Here is a 15,665-nt window from a genome sequence, read left to right as displayed (position 1 = left end):
TGAACTACATGTATTCCAGCATAGAAAAATGATACTAATAAAGTTCACAAAAACTTCTCATTTAACAGAGCAGGTAGAAGGAGCTTTTATAGATGAAGCACAAGAGTGAGCTGAATTTGAAGATATGTTGTAAAAATGGAATCAATGGCTAAAAGGGAAATGCAATGGGAGTAAGAGAAAGGAGAGGTGGAATAGGCTAAGATTTTCCATATAATAAGATTTTTTTAATTACAATGAGCTATTGTAATGATGTGGAAAGGGGAAAGACAAGGGGGAATGAGGGAAACTTTGCTCTCATCAGAGGTGACTTGGAAAGGAAACAGCATATATACTCAATGGGTTATAGACATCTAGAGTAAAAAGGAAAGGAACAGGACAGGGGGAAAGGGAGGGGATGTGAGTAATGGAGGAGAGGATGGATGGTAGGGGAGAGTGGTCAGATATCACATTTTCTTTTTTACTTCTTGCAAGGGGCTAGGATTGGATAGCCTGTACAGGACCACAGGGCCAGGTAATTGCTGGGTCTTAGGGGTGGTATGTGTGCTTGGGACCTCTTGGCCCCAGGGCTGGTGATCAGTCTGCTTCACCACTCAGCTACTCTAAGCATATTTAAGAAGAGAGGCAGAGTGAAAGGAGAGAGAAAATATAGTGTATGGTAGTGGGGAAGTATGAATGGAGGGAGTTGCACTCAACAATGGCAACAGTGGAAAAATATGGAAATAACTTCTGTGATGGACTTATCCTAAAGAATGTGATCCACCCTTGACAGAGCTGGTGGTGTTGGAGCACAGACTGAACCACATTTATCATTATTATTATTATTATTATTATTATTATTATTATTATTATTATTAGGGGGTTTGTGGGGCAACTGGGGTTGGGTGGCTTGCCCAGGGCTGCACGGCTAGGTGATTGTTGGGTGTCTGAGGCTGTATTTGGAGTCCAGGTGCTCCTGACTCCAGGGCTGCCTGGAGATGGCAGACCACCTGGCTGCCCCTATTATTATTTTTTTATTCTGTTTTTTTTTGGTGGGGTTGCAGGGCAATGGGGTTGGGGGTGGCTTGCTGTCCACTGCACCACCTAGCTGCCCCTATAATCATTATTATTATTATTTTCAATTTTAATTTTAATTTTTCCTCTTTCCTTTACTTTATTGCTCATGAGGGTCTATATTATTTTGGGGGAGGGGTATTATGTTACTCTTAAACAAGAATATTTTAGTAATGTATAAAAGCCATTTGAACAAAAATATTTTTACAAAAATAAAATAAATATTATCAAATGATATCTGGTACTGTGAAAAAAAATTAAAATTGTAATGATGTGATAAGGCACTAGGTGGAGCAGTAAATAGAGCACCAGTCCTTAGAGTCAGGATGACCAAACACTAGGCAACTCAATTAACCCTGTTTGCTTCAGTTCTTGATCTATAAAATGAGTGAGAAGGAAATGGCAAACTACTACCACAGTATCTTTGTCAAGAAACCTCAAATGGGGCCACAAAAAAAGTCAGACAGGACTGAAATGATTCAATAATGGCAATAATGATATGATAATTTATCCTTTCATTTCCTTCTGAAACTGTTCTATATTTCATCTTCTAAAGATCCTTCTACTTCTGACATTCTATATCTTTCCAAAATCCCTTTTGGTTCAAATGTTCTCTGTTCTTTTTCACAGAGTGCCCTCCAAATCAAATCTTCTGTATTTTATTCTCTTGGGTATTCTTTAGTGTTTACATTCTATATTCTACAATTGAGTGACCTCTTTTCACCCTAATTTATCTTGCTCTTATTTAAAATGCATTTTTAATAACAGTGAAAGGAAAAATTTTCCCTTATAGGTTTATTCTACTTAGTAAAAATTGCTAGAAAAAAATTTTTTCACTGTATAAATTTGAGATGTTATTTTCTGTTCTCTATTTTATATTCAGTTCCAATTCTGATATCTTAAAATGTCCTGAACAACCAGCCTGAAAGAAGGTTAGAGTGGAAAGTGCACTGGATTTTGAATTATAAGTCCTAAATGTGAAACACCATTTCTCCCCCATAGAATGTAAATGCCTTCCAATAAAAGCTAAAATATTTGAGAATAAGAAAAGCTTCAATCTTGTCCTTTTATTCCCACATCTAGCACAGTTTTTAGTACATAGCTGTCATGTAATAAATAATTATTGATCCATTAGATGATCATTTTCACATGATAACTGTGTGTGTGTGTTATACTGTACAAATAATTTTCCCATCTCTAGGTCCCAGATTCCTTATGTGTAAAATGAAAATCTTGAACTAGATCAGAGCTTCTCAAATGGTACAATTTGAGGAAGGGGCTTCAGTGAGGTATCCTTTAAGCATTGTAAATTACCTAGTCCCTATCCCCAGCAATAATTTTTCCCTAATTAAGTCAGGAAAGTCACAATAGAAGGAAAGTAACAATAATAATTATACACAGAGATGAAAACTGTTTTCTTAATTTCAAGTCTGGGAGAAGTAAGGAAAGAGGAGGTAAAGAGGTCAGAAAAGGGGAATGATAGACAGATTCTCAACTTATTATTGGTTGTAATCTCTATTATTGGAATTACAATCATTGTGATACCCTGACAATTAAAGAACAATTTGGTGGCACTAGGAGAGATCCATGTAAAAGGCAGGATAAGTAGATTAGAGACTCATCATTATAGAAATAATTATTGAAATCATGGGAGCTGTTGAGTTCATCTAGGACAGCTAGTATAATTCCCTATTCAGTGTGAGATCTCCTCACCAGCAATATAGCATAGTATACAGATTGCCATCCCTCAGACAGGAAACTCAGATTCAGATTGAAACCCTGCTTCTTGCATATACTACTAGCTGTAACCATGGTCAAAACTCTTAATCTCTCAATGTCCAGGTAGCTTTGTAAGGCTATAAATTGAAGAGCAGGTGGCTACTTGCTAGAAGCATTTCTCTCTGTATGGGACAGAATGAGTCAATAGGCTGTTTCCAGTGTAAGAATTAAACTTCACTCATAATCTTGGCACTGATTCAGAACAGACTAATTCAAAGATAAGGACTCCATAATTTGTGGATGAACTAATGATCTGCTGTTTGTTTCAGAAGGTTCAGGATAGGTGGTCCCTTTCCATTTTGCTTTTGGCTTCTTTCAACCTTATACTCACAAGTGAAATGATTAGAGGGATCTTCACTGATACAATAGCACCTCAAGATTTCCAAGAGTAATTACTGAAGCTGAGGAAGACACCAGTCTCAATAGTTCTTCTAATATGATTGGATGAAGGGTACTTTGATATTTTCAGGGTCAGTATCCATTTCTTTTTTTAACACTTCAATTGATATTTTATTTTTCCAATTACATGTTATGAAAATTTTTCAACATTTATCCCATGTATGCTCATATATTTAAGTTACATAATTTCTTTCCATCTTCCCTTCCCACCCTCTCCCCTTGGCAGTGAATAGTCTGGTGAATATTGTACATACACATTTATGGGAGGTTTTTTTTAGGTTTTTGCAAGGCAAATGGGGTTAAATGGCTTGCCCAAGACCACACAGCTAGACCACACATTAAGTGTCTGAGACTGGATTTGAACCCAGGTACTCCTGACTCCAAGGCCGGTGCTTTATCCACTACGCCACCTAGCCACCCCCACATTTATGTTTAACATGTTTACAGATTAGATGTTTTCTGAATGAAGAATTGGGATTAAGGGAAAAGAAAGAAAACCAAGAGACAGAAAAGAAAAGCTTAAGAGAAACTTTCAAAAAGTGAATGTAGTGTTCATTCAGATTCTGAAGCATTTTTTGGTTTTATTTTGTTTTTCTTCCTCTGGATGTGAATAGCGTTGTCCATAGCTGGTCTAATATGATTGTCCTAGCTCTCTGAACTTCTGAAAGGAACTGCTTCCATCAAAGTTGATCAGCTCATAATGTGTTGTTAATGTGTTCAATGTTCTCTTGGCTTTGCTCCCTTTATTCAGCATCAGTACCTACAATTTATTCCATGTTTCTCTAGAGTGACCATTCATGATTTTTTAATAGAACAACAGTACTCCATAATATTCATATAGCATAATTTGTTCATCCATTGCCAAATTGATGGCATCCCCTCAATTTCCAATCCTTTGCCACTATAAAAGGAGTTGCTATAAATATTCTGGAACATGTGGGACTTTTCCCATTTTTATGATTTTTTTCCTGCATGTAGGCCTAGTATTGGTATTGCTGGGTCAAAGGGTATGATCAGCACCCACTACTTGTCTGGAAGTGTTAAAGGGATATTATGAAGAAGAAATAGAAAAGTCATGTTTGCTTCATCACAGAGCGATAGAGGTTAGTTCAATAAAGTAAATGGCATGACAATATAAATGAGCTAACTAGGGAGGAAATAAATTTCCCTTTGATTGAGGTGTTTGAACTTTGCGAGAGGCTGTGGAGGTAATTCTTATTCAGTGATGATCAGCTTGAGGAGATAGATGCTTCCATTCACTGAATATCAGTTTTCTCACCTATGTTTTATGATTGTGTTATTTCAGTCATGTCTGACTCTTCATGAATTCTTTTGGGGTTTTCCTAGCAAAACCATTGGAGTAGTGTGGCATTTTCTTCTCCAGTTCATTTTACAAATAAAAAAAATGGAGGCAAATAAGGTGAAGTGACTTGCCCAGGTTCCCACAGCTATAAAGTATCTTCACTTCATTTCATTTGTCCTTCACTTGAAGAAACCTCAGAAAAGATGAGATTTTTTAGGCCTGGCATTCTAACCACTGTGTTATATTTGTCACATAGGACCAAAGATCTTTGAATTTTCTACCATAAAGCACTCTTATGAAGAAAGGTCCTTCTAAATCTTAGAATTATTTGGAAATTGGAACTACTATTATTACCTTAGAATAGGATTTCTGAACCCTATCCAACTCATGATTCTCAAGAAAGAAGTCTTGTAATCTCTACCAAATATCTACCAATCCACCAGATGGATTCTGACTGAATAAAGTCTTTAGTACAGTAAACATGTCAAATTTGAGAAAGTAGGACCTACTTTTGTTGCCTTCAGAATGAATACTAAAGCATATAGCCAGACAAGGAGGTAGAAAGGAAAGGAGGAGAACAGAAGAAAAAATGGGGATTACTAAACATCTTAAATCAGTCTTGGGGTTTCTAGGGAAGAGGAAAGTGTTGGACAAATTATACTGTCATTTTTAATGCTCAATAACCTTTTAATTGTTCATTCTTTCCCCAGACATTTTTTCATTTCCTATACCATTGTCTATTGGTCAGAGAAATAATGAAAAAAAGGGAAGTGAATTGGAGCCAAAGCTCAGAAAGGGGAAATGGAACTTGGCAATGGGCTTGTGGGGGGGGGGGGGTATCCAAGTTGCTGCTTGAACATTTCCCAATTAAAAGAGATAGAAAATAAAACAAACTTCTAGGGGCCAGGTAGACTAGTCATGGTCATTGTGGAATGGAATTAAGGCTGGTTACAGATTGTATTCTCTCTCTTGAGAGGTCATGATATGGAGAAGAGTACTTCTATGTTAAGGGGTAGGTTGGGGGACCCTGAGTTTGAGAATCAGGGTCTTCTGTTGTATTTTGAATAGCATTATGTCTTACTAGGAATAGGGTTGTGGAAAGAGCATGGATTAGAATCAAAGGGTATGGGTCTAAAGTCCCAACTTTGTTAGCTTTTATCCAGCTCTGTCAGTAGGCTAGACTTTGGGCAAATCATTTTATCTCCTCTGGGTCTTAATTTCCTCTTCAAAATAATTGTGTTGGCATAGATGATTTCTATCCATTTCATCTTTATTCATCTATGAATTAAAATAACATTAATATAATGGAGCATCCCAAATATTCTCTGTGTTCTAGGTTGATTTACTCTGCAAACACGAAAGGAACAGGGAAGAAACAGGGGCCCTGACCCCTGTACTCGTCTTGTGTCTGTGTCTCTTTTCTTCCCTCTCTTCAGGATTTAAGGTTTAAAAACTGAAGAATCTTAAATCTCAGCCATATTGGTAGTTACTAAATAAATAATAAAATTTGTTTTGTTCCTATTGTATTCTAAAGAAATTGAAAACTGGAAGATACACAAAATATTCAAAATATACAAAGATGAGTCTCAGAGAGAGGCACTCAAATTCTTGGACCAGGACAAAGAAACAGAAGAAAACAAAAGACTAGACCAGAGGAAATTTACCAACTTTGGACTGCTTTTTGTTCTAGAATTGATATCTTTTGTTTTGATATCATCTTCATTTCTGAAAATATTCATCACCTCCCTCCTCCAGTGAGCCATCCCTTGTAATAAAGAATAGGGAGGGGAAAAAAAAAGAGAAAAGGAATTTGATGCCTGAGACTGCAAAGCTCCTATTGGGGAGATGAGAGGCCTTAAATAATTCTGAAGGAGTTAGACAGGAGAACCTGAAAGGTGTTTTTTGCTGATTCCCAGGCAAAGGTTTTTCTTTTTTATAAATAACCATGGTGGGGGAAAGAAGGGGGATGAAGAAGGGGGAGGAGTATGGCAGCATCAGAAATGTGCCTGGAAGAAAAAATAGTCAAAGATTTTAAAAAATAACATCCATTGAAGACTATGGTTGAATCACATCAGTCAGTTATGACAGTATCTAGGTGGGCAACATCTGGTGGAGTCCTACAAGTCTAGCAGATCAGAATTTTTTTCACATCATCAAGTCATTTCACTTAATGATTTTGCTTTCAATTATGTCCTCTGGCTGATTATTAAAGGTAGATACATTGGAAGGAGCTCATGAGCTGTGGTAAAAGGGGATATATATCTGCAGAGCATCTTAATTCTGGCCATCCATTAAGGAGAGACATTCTACAAGCTGGCGATGCCTCTTCCCAGGTGCTACTAACTGTCTGACCTTGGGTAAGACAATTCCCCAATTCTGAGGTTCAGCCTCCTCCTCAATAAAATTTTGAGATTAGACTAGATAAACATTGAGGTCTCTTCCAACTTTAAGTACTGATGTTTTAAATATCAGATGCATTGAACTTAGAAAAGACTATAAGGTAAGAAGGAACTATTGGATTTTTATTTTTGTATCCTAGGGCAGCTAGGTGGCAAAATGAAAAGAGTGACAGGTCTGAAGTTAGGAAGATTTATTTTCCTAAGTGCAAATCTGGCTTCAATACTTGCTAGAAGTTACTCCAGGCAAGTCACTTGTCCCTTTTTTTCTCATGTTCTTCATCTGTAGAATGAGCTGAAGTAGGAAATTGCAGACCTCTCTAGTATCTTTGCCAGGAAAACAGCAAATGGGGTCACATAGTCTTATATAACTAAAATGGTTGAACAATAATAATAACACTGCTTCGCAGAAAGCATTGTTTTTGATATACAGTAACCTCAATATAGTTTTTTATTTGAAAAGTAAAAGAGATTTTCTAAGGGAATGGAGAGAGTATATGGTAAGATGAGAGGGAATAGAGAATCATTACATTAACAAAGAGATATGGCAAAAAGTGAACTGAGATAGAAGAACAATTTAATACTATAAAATCAATATTCTAAGAGAAACAATTTTAGAAACTTGTTTAAACTGATGGAGAATGCAATGAGTAAATTTCATTTTACTAGGAGAACAATATGTACAATAACAACACTAAATTACTTTGAAAACTCTGTGAACTATGATCAATACAAGGACTATCCATAATTTCAAAGGACTGAGCTAACACACACACACACACATATATATATATATATATGTATATATATATGTATATATATGTATGTATGCAGGCAATGAACAAATGTTTTTTGACTGTGTATATTTGTTACAAAGGATTGTTTTAAATTTCACCTTTACCCTATGGGTGAAGAGTAGGAAGGAAAGAAAATAGATTTCTCTTAATTTTTCAAAAATAATTTCAGAACACAGAGAAGCAGAGTATACCATAAATATGTAATTTAGATGTCAGATGAAGTCCTTGTATTATTTGTTTTGCTTAAGTTCATTGCTTTGTTCCAAGTGATTTCTTGAGGAGTGGGGGAAATTTGTAAAAAATTATAACACATCAATAAGCCTTTTTTTCAAAATAAAATAAAATTTAGTGTTGTAAGAGATCTTATAAACCATCTAGTCTAATCCCCTCTTTGTGCAAACAAGGATATCAAAGCCCAGAAAAGAAAAATTATTTAGGATTATGGACTGTGAAGAGTAGGAGGGGGAGAAAATAGATTTCTTTTAATTTTTCAAAAACAATTTCAGAACACAGAGAAGCAGAGCATACCATAAATATAGAATGTAGATGACAGATTAAGTCCTTGTATTATTTGTTTTGTTTAAGTTTATTGCTTTGTTTCAAATGATTTCTCAAGGAGTGGGGGGGGGGATTTGTAAAAATTTATAATGTAAGAATAAAAACACATCAATAAATCTTTTTTAAAATAAAATAAAAGTTAGTGTTGGAAGAGATCTTATAAACCATCTAGTCTAATCCCCTCTTTGTGCAAACAAGGATACTGAAGCTCCCCCCAAAAATTATTTAGGATTATGGATTCAAAGATTTAGACTGGAAGAAACATTGACTGCCATCACCTCTAAACCTCTCCTTTTTCAGAAGAATAAATTAATTAGTTTATGACTATTGTCTTCAAATACATGAAGGGTTGCCTTGGAAAAGATGAATCAGACTTGTTTTGCTTGGATCCAAGAAACAAAATTAGAAACTGAGGATGAGGGTAGGGAGGAGTCACAGGGAGGAAGATTTTGACAGAATATAAAGAAGAAATGCATAATCAAGAATAGATATAGCTACCTCAACAATCACTAAAAGTCACTGATAGTGCATTGCCATAAAAAAAAAAATTGGTTGGAACAGGAATCAGCTAGAACAAGAGGGTCTAATTCCCCGTTCACTTTCATATGGAGTCCAAACCCCCTTTTCCTGGAATTCAAGACTTTCCATAACATTGCCTTTTTAACCTTACATCCCTCTATAAACTCTTTTAATTATGTCTTGGCCCAAATTGTCATTGTCCTAATACACACACACACACACAAACACACATATGCTGTTCATTACTACCTCTCCATCTTTGCTTATTCTGTTCTGCCTATCTCAGGGCCCCAAGTCCCTTCTTTTTGTCTATATAACCCCAACCTAACTTGTTTCTCCTCCAGAAAAAAATCTCTAACCATTTCAGCCTACCATGATCTCTTTTTTTCCGGTACTTCCTTAATATTTGTTCAGCACTAAGAGATTTTCATTGAGGTATTCTGGAAGAATATTGTTTGCAACTCAACTTTATAACTTATAGCACAATGGTCAAACCTCAGTGTCCTGTTGTTCCTCACCAGTATTTTACTTCTGAATGCCACCTGCCCTAATCTGCCCTACTTTCTAACAATCAGTCTTCCCACAGTCTCTTACCTACCTCCCCTCCTATTGCCCTATAGGGTAACAGATTTCTAAACCCAATGGAATTTGAATGTTATTCATATTTATTGTTTGAGCAATGCTGAAGAGAAAAAATATGAGAAATGCCTACCTATGGGGGTGGCTAGGTGGTGCAATGGATAGAGTACCAGCCCTGGAGTCAGAAGTACCTGAGTTCAAATTCGGCCTCAGATGCTTAATAATTACCTAGCTGTGTGGCCTTGGGCAAGCCACTTAACCCCATTGTCTTGACAAAAAAAAAAAACTTAAAAAAAAAGAAAAAATGCCTACCTACTTTCAACTTTCCTTTACTGAAATAGGTCTTTGTAGGCTCTTCCTTTGAGTTAATATAACCCATTCCACCTATGCTTTTTTTTCCTAGTGCAATCTTCTTTTTCACCCCCTTTTTTTAAAGATAACATTCCATCAAAGTCAACTTATAACCACACTTTTTATGTATACCCCTTCTAATTGTACTAATAGTGATAAAATTCTTAAGAGTTACAAGTATTATCTTTCCATGGAAGAATGTAAATAGTTTAACTTTATTAAATGGCTTATCTATTCTCTTCCTATTTACCTTTTTAAGCTTCTCTTGAATTCCATGCCTGAAAATCAAATTTTCTTTCAGCTATGGTCTTTACATTGGAAATGCCTAAAAGTACTCAACTTCATTAAATATTCATTTTTCCTTCAAAGGATTATACTTGGTTTTGCAGGGGAAGGAATTTTTGGTTATAATCTAAGCATCTTTGCCTTCCAGAATATCATAATGCAAGATCTCTAATCATTTCATGTGGAAATTTCTAAATCCTATGCAATCCTGATAGTGGTTCCACTTTATTGGAATAGTTTCTTCCTAATGCTTATAGTATTCTCTTCTTAACCTGGAAATTCTAGAATTTGTCTATTATATCAAAGGAAGTTGTCATTTGAAGAGCTCTTTTATAAAGTGATCAGTGGAGTCTTTCAATTTCTTTTTTTACCTTCTGGTTCTAGAATATTAGGGAAATTTTCCTTAATTTCTTAAAATATCATTTGTTGATCATAAGTTTAGGCAGTCCACTAATTCTTAAATTATTTTTCCTCCATCTATTTTCTAGTTTAGGTCTTTTACTAATGAGATATTTCATATTTTCTTTTTTTTCTTCTTTTGATTTTGTTCATTTCTTGAGATTTCATGGAGTCATTTGCTTCTGTTTGTTCAATTCTTCTTTTTAGTGAAATAATTTCTTCAGTGATTTTTTTTACATCTTTTCCCATTTTTTATATTTCCTTTACCAAGTTTTTTACTCTTTTCTCATGATTCTCTTATCATCATGCTCATTCCATTTCCCAACTTTCCTTCTACATCTCCCATTTGACTTTTAAAATGCTTTTTGAGCTTTTCCAGGAGTTCTTTTTGGGTCTGAAATCAATTTACTTTTTTTGTTTTTGAGGCATTTTGACATTGTTATCTGCTTCTGAATTTGTATTTTGATCTCTGTAATCACAGTAACTTGGTCAGGTTCTTTTGTTTTATTTTGGTTTTTGCTCATTTTCCACACTATTTCATGATATCTAAAGTTGGCCTTTCTTCCTGGGATGGAGGGAGCACTATCACAAGCTTCTTGTCCTGGGAGAGCAAGAGTCTTACACTGGCCTGCTATACCTTGGGATTCAGGGCCTCTCAAGTAACTGCTATGCTAGGGCTAAGGGACCTGGTCCCTGGTCTGTGGGCTTGGTTGCTGCTGACTTGCCTATACTGTACTATTCTCACCCTTAACTCAAGAGAGATTGACCTTTCCTGCCAACCTTCTAAGTTGTTTTGGGCTGGAAAATTATTTCGCCTCACCTTTTTGTTTAGTCTATCACTCCAAAGATTGTCTTGTGGCATTATTTTATTGTTGTTTGGTGGTGAATTTGTGAGAATTCAGGAAATTTCCTGCCTTAGTCCACCATCTTGACTCTTCCCCAGACCCTATCCCATCCCAGATAATATTTGTAAAGGAAAGAAGCATGATGCCTGGAATATAACCAGCACTAATATAAAAATTTATTAACTTTTTTCTCCTTTTTCTTCCTCTGCCCCCAAGCATATCTAGAACTAAGTTTTTTGCAAAATAATAGACAAAGTACAAATTCAAAGGTTCTGAACATCTATTTTGGACCTAGACATTGAAAGGTCCTTTGGAAATACAGGGATAGAAGTGAGGAGGGAGAGCATTCCAGGAATGGGGAAGCAGGTATGTTGGTGTTTGAAACATCAAATAAACCATTTAGAATATAGAGTATATGAAATGTGATAATATAAAATCTAATCTGGTCTTAGAAACTACTATATTTTTCAGAGTTACAACAATCTTTCTTCAAGATTCTCAGAGAGTAAGATCATTTCTAGACAATGTGTGAAGGAGCCCCAGATGTGGCTTAGAGGAGGAAAGGACTCCAGAGGTTGGGACCAGGACAAAGCTCCTGAGAACAGAGACACAATCCCCCCACATTCCAGAATTAGAGGTGAATAGATCAAAAAGCTGATAATTTTTTTTAATTAAAAATAAGCAGACAAAGGAGAAGGAGCCAAACCATAGAGAATTATGATGGAAATAGAGATCAGGGTTCGTCTTCAGTGGATGATACTAAAACAAAAAAAGACCTCCCCTATGCAAAAGAGTAAAATCAAATGACTACTTGCTCAAAAACAATTCATAGAAATTCTCAAAAAATACTTCAAAAACAAAATAAATGCCAAAAAAAAAGATTGAGAAAAATTTATTCCTAAAAATAAGAACAATCCAAGAAAAACAAGAAGATTATGGAAAAAAGTTAACCAACTAGAAACTTTTAACTTTCATGGTTTTCTACCACCCTGCCTTTCCTCCCCCAACAAGTAATATGATATAGGTTACACATGACAATCATATTTAACATATTTCCATTTTAGTCATACTGTGAAAGGAATTAGATTAAAAAGGGGAAAAACATGAGAAAGAAAAAAACATAAAATGAGTTTTTAAAAATGACCATATTCTACTTTGCTTTGCATGTAGACTGGATAGCTGTTTTTGGCTTGCATTTTGTTCTGGATGTGGATGCCATTTTCCATTACAAGACCTTTATAATTATCCTTGATCACTAAATTGTTGAGAGATGTTCAGTCTGTCATAACTGATCATCTATCAATGTTGCTGCATATGTGTACTATATTCTTCTAGTTCTGCTCATTTAATTCAGCATCAGTTCATGCAAGTTTATCCAAGCTTTTCTGAAGTCTGCCTGCTCATGATTTCTTTTTTTTTTTTTTTTTGCAAGATGGGGTTAAATGACTTGTCAAGATCACCTAGCTAGGTAATTATTAAGTGTCTGAGGTCAAATTTGAACTCAGATCCTCCTGACTCCAAGGCCAGTGCACTACCTTCCCCAGCTCATGATTTCTTACAGAACAATAGTATTCCACTATGTCTATATATCATAATTTGTTCATCCATTCCCCAATTGTTGAGCATTCCCTCAGTTTCCAATTCTTTGCCACTACAAAAAGAATGACTATAAATATTTTTGTGCATGTTGGTCTTTTCCCCTTTTTATGATCTTTAGGATATAGATCTAGTAGTGGTGCTGCTGGATCAAAGGGTTTGCACAGTTTTATTGCTCTTTGAATATAGTTCTAAATTGCTCTCCAGAATTGTTGGATCAGTTCACAACTCTATCCTAATTTTTCCACATCATCTCACATGTCATTTTTTTGTCATTTTAGCCAATTTGATAGGTGGGAGGTGGTACCTCAAAGTTGTTTCCATTTGAATTTTTCTAATCAATTAATGATTTAGAGAATTTTCATATAACTATTGATATTTTTGATTTCTTCATTTGAAGATTACCTGTTCATAACTTTGACCATTTATCAAATAGACAATATCTTTTAATCTTATATATTTGACTCAGTTCTCTATATATTTTAGAAATGAGTCCTTTGTCAGAAATGCAGTTGTGAAAATTGTTTCCCAACTTTCTATGTTTTTTTCTAATCTTGGTTGCACTGATTTTGTGTGAAACCTTTTTCAATTTAATGTAATCAACATTATCCATTTTTCAATAAATAATGTACTCTATTTCTGATCATAAATGCCTCCCCTTTTCGTAGATCTGAGAGATAAATCATTCCTTGTTCTCCTAATTGACTTATGGCATCACCCTTTATTTCTAAATCCTGTACCCATTTCAACCTAATCTTGATGTAGGATGTGAGATGTTGAGCTATACCTAGTTCAGTCATACTATTTTCTAATTTTCCAAGCAATTTTTGTCATATAGCTCTAGAAGTTTGAGTCTTTGAGTTTATAAAACAGTACATTACAATGGTCATTTATTACTATTTCTTTTGTACCAATCTAATCCTATTGGCATCCTTTTTGTACTATTCTCTCTCTTTTCACTTTATCTCTCCTTACATGTGTTTTTGCTTCTGATCACCATTTCCCTCAATATGTCCTCCTCTCATTGTCCCCCTTCTACTTTTACTTTTCTTCTGCCTTTTTATCTGCCTTCTAATAGCCTCCTCCTTCCTCTTTCTTTTCCCTTTCCCCTCCTACTTTCCCATAACATAAATTCCTCAACTCAATTGTAAATATATATATATATATGTATATATATATATATATAATTCCCTCAAATCTATTGAAAGTAAGGCTTGCTCAATGCTCATGACCCCCCCATTCTTTCCCTCTACTATAATAGGTCTTTTGTGTCTTTCAAGTGGTATTATTTACCCTCTTCCATCTCTGTTGTGTTCTTCCAGAATAATTCTTTTATAAAATATCTTAGTTGTTTTATATTGTCTTATATCTATATCCTCTATCTAAGTATACTCTAGTCAACGATCCTAATAGAAATATAGTTTTCAGGGGCAGCTAGGTAGTGCAGTAGATAGAGCACCAACCCTGGAGTCAGGAGTACCTGAGTTCAAATCTGGCCTCAGACACTTAATAAATACCTAGCTGTGTGATCTTGGGCAAATCACTTAACCCCATTGTCCTGCAAAAAACTAAAAAAAAAGAAAAAAAGAAATACAGTTCTCAAGTTATAAGTATCATCGTATCATAATCAATTTATACCCACACCCTCTGTCCAGTTATGTTCCTTCCAATTATCATAAAAGAAAAACAATTGTCAAGAGTTATTTATAGGTAGGGGCGGCTAGGTGGCGCAGTGGATAGAGCACCGGCCCTAGAGTCAGAAGTACCTGAGTTCAAATCCGGCCTCAGACACTTGATAATTACCTAGCTGTGTGGCCTTGGGCAAGCCCTTAACCCCATTTGCCTTGCAAAAGCCAAAAAAAAAGAGTTATAGGTATTACCTTTCCATGTTGAGATCTTAACAGTTTAGTCTTATTAATTAATTTGTTTTTAATCTTTGCATTTGCCTTTTTACTTATCTCTTGAGTCTTATATTTGTTGATCAATTTTTCTGTTCAGGTCTAGTCTTTTTATCAAATAAGTTTGAAAGTCTTCCATTTGTTGTAAAATACATTTTTTCCTGAAAGAATATGGTGAATTTTGCAGGTTGGCTGATTCTTGGTTGTAATTCAAGTTCCTTGGCCCTCCAGCATATTGTTCAATTCTAATTTTTAGGGCTTTATTTTCTTTGGTTAACTTTGCATTTCCTTTTGCAGTTGGTTCATTTTGCTTTTAAAGGAATTTTTTCCTCTGGTCAATTTTGCTTTTAATGGTATTGTTTTCTTCAGTTCATTTTTGCATTATCTTTTCCAATTTTACATAGTTCTCTTTTATGATTCTTTTCTCAATTTTTCTTCTTTTTTTCTTCTTAACTGTAATATTCACTTTGAGTTTTCCAAGGGAATTTTTTTGATTTGAGATCAGTTCATAACCCCTTTTGAGGCATCAAATTTAGGCTTTTCTCTTCTGTGATGGGATTTTTATCTTCCCTCTCACTATAATATCTTTCTATGGTTAGTGTTCTTTTTGAGTTTTTTGTTCATTTTGAAAGTTGAACTCAGCTCCTAGGGCACATTGGGTACAGTCCCAAGCATTCTGTGCTAGGAATTTGGGGTCTTGTCCCTGGCTTTCCTCTCTGGAATCTCAGGTACTCATGGCTTGTTTCCTGTATGGGGTAGAAGTCCTGCCTGTTGCACTAGCTGTCTTGTGCTCAAACTTTGCTTTCTAAGCTGTTCTTGGGCCCTCACTGCTGGCCTGCTGTATCATGGGCCTGCTGAACCAGGACTTGAGCTATGTTGTGGCTAAGAGTCTCCTGTGAGCTTCATAGTTT

The sequence above is a fragment of the Macrotis lagotis genome, chromosome 1 (assembly GCF_037893015.1).
Source record: "Macrotis lagotis isolate mMagLag1 chromosome 1, bilby.v1.9.chrom.fasta, whole genome shotgun sequence".
Lineage (NCBI taxonomy): Eukaryota > Metazoa > Chordata > Mammalia > Peramelemorphia > Peramelidae > Macrotis > Macrotis lagotis.
The sequence above is the reverse complement of the archived record's forward strand: the minus strand, read 5'-3'. Positions refer to the sequence as shown.